Source organism: Canis aureus, chromosome 25 (assembly GCF_053574225.1).
Source record: "Canis aureus isolate CA01 chromosome 25, VMU_Caureus_v.1.0, whole genome shotgun sequence".
In the NCBI taxonomy this organism is placed as follows: Eukaryota; Metazoa; Chordata; class Mammalia; order Carnivora; family Canidae; genus Canis; species Canis aureus.
Window position 1 is genome coordinate 34,148,749 of NC_135635.1, and position 9,094 is coordinate 34,157,842.

Consider the following 9,094-nt stretch of genomic DNA (forward strand, 5'->3'; position numbering starts at 1 on the left):
CTGGAACAGAATGTGTGAGTAAGGAATAGAATGTGTAAGCAAGCAAGAGGACAGAAGAGCCTAGCAGGTTACAGGACGTGTGGAGAGTATGCTGATCTCTCAGGATGCACCAAGGCCTGGCCCTATCAGCAGCCCTCCCCAGCTGGACAGGTTTTAATGGAAAAACCCACCTTGACACCCATCAGAAAGTTACTGCATGAGCAGTGAGGAAAGAAACAAAAATGAGCTTGAATCCTCACCAAGAAAGGTTCCCATTGGACATAAAATGGGATGTGCTGGGACACCTGGGTGGCTCAGTGATTGAACATCTGCTTTTGGCTTGGATCGTGCATGATCCCAGGGTCCTGAGATCAAGTCCTGCATCAGGCTCCCCGCAGAGAGCCTGCTTCTCCCTCTGCCTATGTCTCTGCCTCTCTCTGTGTGTCTCTCATAAGTAAATAAATAAAATCTTTAAAAAAAAAGGGATTTGCTAAGGAAAGGGGTAAGAGCTATGCCATCACCTTTCCTGGCAACCAATCCCTTCTGAAGATCAGTGGGAAAGCACACTGAGTCTTGACCACCTGGCAGACACCGTGCTGGGTGCCTTATGTGATCCCCACGTACCCCGTATACGCACCCTGTGAGGGAGGTATCATTGTGACCCCCACACACAGCTGAGGGCCTGTAGTCTCACACCCTGAACTCAGGGCCAAAACAAAAGTGCAGCCATGAGGGTCTTAGGGCATGTCGAAGAGTTTGAATTTTAGGAAAAGTAAATGAATGACTTTGAGCAGGAACACAACATCATCGTGTTTTAAAGGGAAAGTTCTGTCCTCGGTGTGGAAAATCGATCAGAAGGGAATGCAACCAGAGGTAGGAAGACCAGTTACAAAACTCTAAGATGATGGAGGCCTAGAAGCCAGGGTAGGGGCATGGGGGTGGGGAGAAGGGAACCGTTGGAGAGAAACAGGATCAACAGGACTGGAAAGGGAGCAGGTGAGTGAAGTGAGGGAGAAGGGGTCAGGTGCAATGCCCAGGAAATTGACTGGGGTGGGGTGGTTGGGGCTGCCACTTTCAGCAGTGGGGAGCATAGGCAGGAAGCAGGTGATCGAGAGCAGCGAGAGCAGCGTGTACTAGACCGGAGTTAGGTCCCCAGAGCACCTGACTGAGGCTGTCTCCTAGACAATTGGAAGTGGGGTCTGATGCTAAAAAAGAAATCTGAGGGGAGCCTGGGTTGCTCAGTCAGTGTCTGCCTTTGGCTCAGGTCATGATCCCAGGGTCCTGGGATGGAGCCCTACATCCAGCTTCCTGCTCAGCAGGGAGCCTGCTTCTCCCTCTCCCTCTGCCGCTCCCCTTGCTAATATTCCCCAACCCCTCTCAAATGAATAAAGTCTTAAAAAAAAAAAAAAAAAGAAACCTAAGCTGCAGACATACATATGTGTGGAGGTCATGAATATACAAATGGAGTGGATGAATCATGCCCTCTCCCAGGGAAAGGCTGTGGAGTGAGGAGAGAACCTAGGTGAGAGCTCAGGGGAACCTCAATGTTTGGAGAAGAGCAGAGGGAAAGAGCCTGACAACAATCAAAAAGACACAGCCATTGTGGACATTGCTGCTATGAACATTGGGGTGCAGGTGTCTTGGTTTTTCACTACATTTGTATCTTTGGGGTAAACCCCCAGTAGTACAATTGCTGGGTCATCGGGTAGCTCTATTTTTAACTCTTTGAGGAAACTCCACACAAGAGCCAAACTGTGGAAGGATCCTCAGTGTCCATCGACAGATGAATGGATAAAGAAGCTGTGGTCTATGTATACAATGGAATATTCCTCAGCCATTAGAAACGACAAATACAAAAAAAAAAAAAAAGAAACGACAAATACCCACCATTTGCTTCGACGTGGATGGAACTGGAGGGTATTATGCTGAGTGAAATAAGTCAATCGGAGAAGGACAAACATATGGTTTCACTCATACGAGGAATATAAAAAATAGTGAAAGGGATTATAAGGGAAAGGAGAGAAAATGAGGGGGAAAAACCAGAGAGGGTGAAAAAAACATGAGAGACTCCTAATTCTGGGAAATGAACAAGGGGTTGTGGAAGGAGAGGTGGGTGGAGGGATGGGGTGACTAGGTGATGGGCACTGAGGGGGGCACTTAACGGGATGAGCACTGGGTGTTATACTATATGTTGGCAAATGGAACGCCAATTAAAAAAAATACAAAAAAAAATTTTTAAGTTTACCTGATTAGAAAATACAAAAACAAAAACAAACAAACAAACAAAACACAAAAAAAAGACACGACCAGTCGTATGGGAGGAAAATGAGAAAATCAACGAGGAGGAGGTGACCAGCCTGCATTACTATATCAGTAAGTGCCACTGAGGCAAGTCTGCCTCCACTGGATCATCCTAGGGCTTGTCACCATCTCTCTTCCCTAGACTCCTGCAGTGACCTAATTAGTCTCACTTCCCTTCCATCTGTTTCTAGGCAACATCCAGGAGGACTTGGCTTTAAAACTCTCACTTTGCCCTTAGACTGAAATGTATACTCCATTTCATGCCCTGCCAGGCTGTGTGTGATTTGGCCCCTGACCACTCCTTCCACTTCCTTTCTCTTATCTCTTCCTCTAATCTTCTGGCCTTGGTGAACTTTTACTTCCTTGAATATACTAAGCTCTTTATTGTCCCAGGGCCTTTGCACTAGCTGTTATGTCTGCCTGAAGCCCTTTTTACCTCTTTTTCAAGCAGCTGGGCCTTCTCATCCTATAGGTCCTAACCTAACCCACTCCTCCTCAAAAAGGTCCTCAGTGGCCCCTCTGTCTAACCCAGGAGCCCCCCACAGTTCTCCATCATAGAGTTGTGTTTATGTTTTCCTTCTTAAGACAAACCATCATTTGCAGTTTAGAGACTTAACTCTTTCTCTCTCTCTCGATAATAAGAAGGAGGCCCAAACCTACTTTGTTCCCCCTTATGCCCCCAGTACCTAGTTCAGGGCCACATTCAGGGATGAATTCAGCTGTGAGTAACAGACAACTGAACCAACAGCAGCTTAAACTAAAACACTTTTATGTTCTCACATAGTAAGAAACCTAGCAGTAGGCTCAGCAGCTCCATGCTTACATCTCTGACTTTCCTTGCTGTTTCCCTCATGGCTGCAAGATGGCTGGTGCTGCATCCATGATCACATCCATGTTCAAAGCAGGAAAAAAGGGAGAGGAGCAAAGGCTGTATCAATAGTATCTGTCTAATTTTATGAGGAAACAAAAGCAGAAGCTCCCCCATCAGATTTCCATGTATATCTAATGGGCCAGAGCTGACACAGAGTCACCTACATCTGCAAAAGAGATGAGGAAAGTGTTCGTTCGGCTTCCCAGGCTCTATAGTGGGAAGCAGCAAAGAAGAATGATATTCAGAATGGCTTTGGAGTAGCTAGCCTACAGGGGCTTCTGCTAGGAGACAATGAGTAGGGGTGTATACTAGGAGCCTATAATTTGGGACAGTGAGAAATGGGAGACAGCTGGAGAGACGGGTTGAGGCCAGATTGCAAAGGCTCTTAAGGTTTTAATTCTACATTCTTACTTATGAGCTGATGCAAATGGCACAGGAGCACTTTGCCACCTCCCCTGGCCATGTCTCCTCCCCCTTTGAAACCCCCAAATAGTGGAGCATCCCTTAAGATTAGGAAGAGATTGGTTTTAGGTCTCCTCCCCCTCAGTGAGGACATGGGGTGATTGGATGATGGTGATATAGTGAATTCAGAGAAAAGAGAGCCAGGAGCAAAGGAAATAAATTGTTTATTCTCGATCTGGATTTAAAATGAAAAACAGAACCACGGAGACCATGGTTTCTAATTGCCAATCTATGGACAAGTAAAGCAATCTCTTTTCCTGACTCCCATGTCTTGTCTGTATCTTCCCCAAAATAGAACTTGAAAAGATCCTCTGGCCCCGTCTCACTCCTCCTCTCCCTAGGGTCTAGAGTTGAGCATATGGCTAATATTTTAGATCATGGTGTAATGAAGTTGGAAAACAGTAAAGTACAGATATTAACAAATATCTAAGCAATGCTCAGGGTTTAGTGCTCAGGAACACAGCCTGGAAGTGCAGATAGAAGGATGCTCTGCCTCATTCAGAAGCCATCTTCCTGTGGCATTAACATCCTTGTGTGCTTTGTGAGCACCACCCAGTAAACTGTGTCCTGAACCTAACACAGCACAATACCACACTCTCCTCTTTCCATAAGGTCATTGTGGGTATAAATACGGTGGAACATTTGGCTAAGCTCAGGGAATTGGTCATCAGTTGTGTTTTGTTTTGTTTTGTTTTGTTTTGTTTTAAAGATTTTATTTATTTATTTGAGAGAGACAGAGCAAGGAGAGCACACCAGCACAAACAAGGGGGAGAGGGAGAAGCAGGCTCCCCAGTGAGCTGGGAGCCCAACATGGGGCCCGATCCCAGGACCCCAGGATCATGACCTGAGCCAAAGGCAGAAGCTCAACTGACTGCGCCACCCAGGCGCCCCGGTCATCACTTGTTTAAGGAAGACTTCCTTCACTTACATTTGGCTTCTCCACTCCTGAGTAATACTACTTTGATCTTGAGCACAGTAATTAAAGCTTCATAGCATGCCACATCGATGGGTATTTCTTTGGTTGAATACTGTAGATCCTGCCTTTGAATTTATATTCTTGACTAGCTCTACGGTTTTTTATTTAGAAATACTTTGTCTCTATAGCCATCATCATCTGGGGAGAGACTCGGGCGATAGACACAAATGCAAAATCAAGAATCAACCTGCCCACGGTGAAAATGCCAAAGTGGACTGGATGGAGGTGCAGCAGGAATTGGTATGGGCTGCATAGAGCGATCTCGTAGTCAAACTCCAACTAAAACTTGAATTTAGTTTTTGTTGGCAATGAATTCATTAGACCTTCATCAAAAGGTCATCTGATGAGCTGGCTCACACCCAGCTTCTCATGTCATGCCTCTTCTCTCCTGGGCTCCTCATCCTCCAGCAGCATGAGAATAAATGCTGGTTCCCCTAAGGTGCCCCTCACTTCCCCTGCTCAGTGCCTTTGCCCGCACTGCTAGCACACCTAGAACCTCCCCACGTCTCCTCTGCATGTCCCTCAAATATCAGCTGAAGAGACTTTGAATTCTTCCCTAATTCCTCCAGTTATGCCCCTCTTCCCTATGTCACCCCCCCACCCCGCCCAGAGCATAAGGACATGTGCACAGTGAATGCTCAGTCTCACTAATGTAGATTATTCTGAATTTCTAAAAGAGAGCTTTTGATAACTAACATTTATGGAACATTCGTCAAGTCCCAGGCATTATGCAAACTCATTGCATGAATTGCCTTATTTATCCTACACAACAAGCCCGTGAGGTTGTTACAGGCTCTGCACCTCTACCCATTTACTAGGGCAGCTCAGGAAGGCCTATTAACATACCCCAGGCTGCAGAGATGGTACCTGACAGAGCCAGAATGCGAGCTCAGGAAGCTTGACTCCAGGACCAAATACTCCCAAACATTCAGTTCGATGTCTAGTTTCCTCATCTGGCAAGAAGGAAAGGAGGCTGGGAGGGAGTTGTCTGGGTGGATGTGCCCTCCTCCTTGTATAATTTATTCCGAGGTTCAACCAAAGTGGCAATGATAGAACCCCATATCCCTAGGGTATGTCCCACTGCCTGAAATTTAGGTGAACAAACCCCATGAACTTCAGAGACAACACAGATATGCAGCAGCAACCTGTCTGCCACCTGTCCAACCAGCAGCCCTGTCTGTCTTGTCTCTCTCTCAGTCCCTCTACAGATTAAAATTTAGCTAAAAGATCTTATGCCGCCAGTGCAAACACAGAACCATTGCCCCTCCTTAAATAATATCTATAACATACTTCCGAATATATAATACGTGTCTTCAATCATGCTCTCTCCACTCTTGATTTTAGAGTCCTTTCTTCTGGGCCACCCAAAGGGGGCATTCCCACAGGGTGTTTGCTGGGTGAGCAGAGTGCATCAGGAATGGAGAAGCCTACAGTAGAGGCGGAGCCCAGTCATGCCTCAACCATTCCAGAAACGAAGAAGAACCTTTAGCACTTGGTTGTACCTGCAAAGGCCCCATGGAGGAAGTGGAGTTACGGGAGTTCATGTAACTTGTAGGACAAGGGCTCAGTGGTCATTAGAGAATACCATCCTTGATTCCTCCCCTGTCTCAGAGGATGAGGTGTCCCACTGTCCATCCAGGCTGATCCTGTCACCTGCACTGGGGCCAGGTATCACCTCTCTGGGCATTCTGGCCCATCTTGCTCCATCCTTGTGATTTCAACCTTTCCCTCTCCCCCGACTCTCTCCTTTCCACGTAGAATCATCTCACACCCTCCAGTTGAAGCAGAGACACTTCCCTTGGTCCTATCTTGTTTTCCAGTATATCTCAGTTCTCTCATTTCCTCCACAAATTGCTTTACAAATTGCTTTACACACAGAGTGTTCATTTCCTTTCCTCTTGTTCACTTTGTTGATAGATGTTAAAACTTCCTCTGAAATTGATCTTCATTCACAAAGTCCAACAGGCATATTTTGGTCTATATCAGGGTGGATAGCTCCTCTGTATCATTTGACAGAGATCCCCCCTTCTCCCTGGCTTTTCTCCTTTGGCCCCTGTGGTCTATCGGTCTCAAATGCACCTACCTCAGATTACTCTCTACTGCCTTCGTGGGCTTCTCTCTCTTCCCGCCCTGCCCTTAAGTCTCTGGTGTTCTCCAGGCGGGGGCACACCCTACCCTCTTCCTGACATATAATGTCATTCTGCACATCTTCCCAAGGTGAGCCCATCCACGATGTCACAGATCATGCCTGTGGGCTCTGTGACCATTCATGTGCTGGTGACACCCAAGTATTTGATTCCAGCCCACCTCTCTGACTTAACTTCTGTATACATCCCATGTCTTTTCAAAACGTGGCCTGCAGACATGTGGAAATAAGAAATGGGTCCCTTTATTCCCTTTCACTAAAGGGAAAGGAGAGAAAATGAGTGAAAATATCAGTGAGGGTGACAAAACATGCGAGACACCTAACTCTGGGAAATGAACAAGGGGTAGTAGAAGGGAAAGTGGGCAGGGGGTTGGGGTGATTGGGTGATGGGCACTGAGGGGGGCATGAGCGGGATGAGCATTGGGTGTTATGCTATATGTTGGCAAATTGAACTCCAATTAAAAATTTTTTAAAAAATAAAAAAAACATAAGAGAATAAACTGTCAGGTTTAAAAAAAAAAAAAAAGAAATGGGTCCCTAACTCATAAGGGTTAATAGGTCATTGATAAGACTCACCCTCATTAGGGGTCTTTTTCTGGTAGGAAGGGAGGTGGATGTATTCATTTATTCTTCAAGTGACAAACACCTTAGCATATCTCAATATTTGTCAGCATATCTCACCAATGAGATGTGATTTCTTGAGTGCTGATATTTAATGTTATTAGTTCTTATACTCTCAGCTCCCAGCAGAATACCAGGTCTTAGAAAAAGCTCCAAGCCTGATTATGGGATAAAGAAATGAAAGAATGTACTTCCTAATTCATGCAGTTGCTGAGAGACAGCTGGAAAATGAGGGTGGAGGGGCACCCTGGCCACCTGTCTCCCTGTCTGCCATCCGGCTGGGTGCCAACAGGAAGCTGGCACATAAAGAAAAGTACAAAAAAAGCAAAAAGAAATCTACAAGCTCCAGAACGCATTTATCAGACAAACTCCTTGACATTCACACACGCAATTCACAGGTACCTCGGACGCAATGTGTCCGAAACTGAACTCTTGGTCCTCACAACCTTTCCCTCCCTCAGTCCTCCTTGGCTCTCCAAACAGCACACCATCTGCCTCCTTGCTCGAGTCAAAGACTTGGAAACCATCCTGGGAAGAGATAAGTCTTCTTTAGTTGCTGGGTGGTCCTCAAGCAGCTTCTTTCTCTCCCATAGGCTGTCATCTGAGATCAGAGCATTCCTCTTGCCAACAAGGCCATTCTCCTGCTTGGAAAGCCCCTATTTTAACTTGATCAGTTGGCCAGTTGTTTCCCCACTCCTCTGACAGAGGGATGGGTGGGGAAGAGTGGGGAAGACCCTCAGGGTGCCTGAGTGGCTCAGTCGGTTAAGCATCTGCCTTCAGCTCAGGCCATGATCCTGGGGTCCTGGGACCCAGCCCTGCATCAGGCTCCCTGCTCAGGGGAAAGTCTGCTTCTCCCCCTCCCTCTACTCCTCTCCCCGTGCTCTCTCCCTCTCTCTCTCTCTCTCAAATAAATAAAATCTTAAACAACAATTAAAAAGAAAAGAGTGGAGACCTCTCCTGGAGCACAACCAGAGAGCTTCAAGTCAAGCCTGGCCAAGAGTGACAATTGGGGGCACTCCACACATTTTGCTGACCCCCTGCCTCTGAGTCTTCCCTGTATAAACCATGCTTTAGCCTGTGTTTATTGCGTTAGGCTCTACTCTCTGGCTTCACACATTGCTGATTCCTTCTGCATCGTTCATTCATTTACAAATAGTTATCAAGCCCTCACTATATGCCAAGCACGGTCACAGGCAATTAGATTCATCAGTGATCAGAACAAAGACCCTTGTCCCTGTAGAGTTGGGTAGTACACAGTAGAAATAATAAATCATTTACTACCTTATATTTTATAAAGTAATAAATGCTATGGCCAAATTAGAAGGTAGAGCAGGCTAGGAGAATAGGCAGCGTTAGAGGATGGTGTGAGATTGTTACCAGTGTGGAAAGGCCCCATGGAGAACAAGGATGAGGCAGCGAGAGAGCACATTAGCCACGTGCTCCTCTGGGGCGGGGGGGGGGGGGGTACATTCTAGGCGGAGGAACCAGCCAGCGCAAAGCCCTAAGACAAGGGGAGCCTAAGTGAGGAAGAACTGACAGGTCAGAGGGGCTGGAGCAGAAAGGCGAGAGCACAGAAGGTGAGGTCAGAGAAGTAATGAAAAGGATGGGTCATTTCAGGCCTCAGAGGCCACTTGAAAGCTTTGGCTTTTCCTCTGTATAAAAGAGAGGGGCCCACTGCAGGATATAAGGGGGCCGGTGGGGGAGAGCCTGTGAGATTCAAGGGACTCTCAGGGAGTGG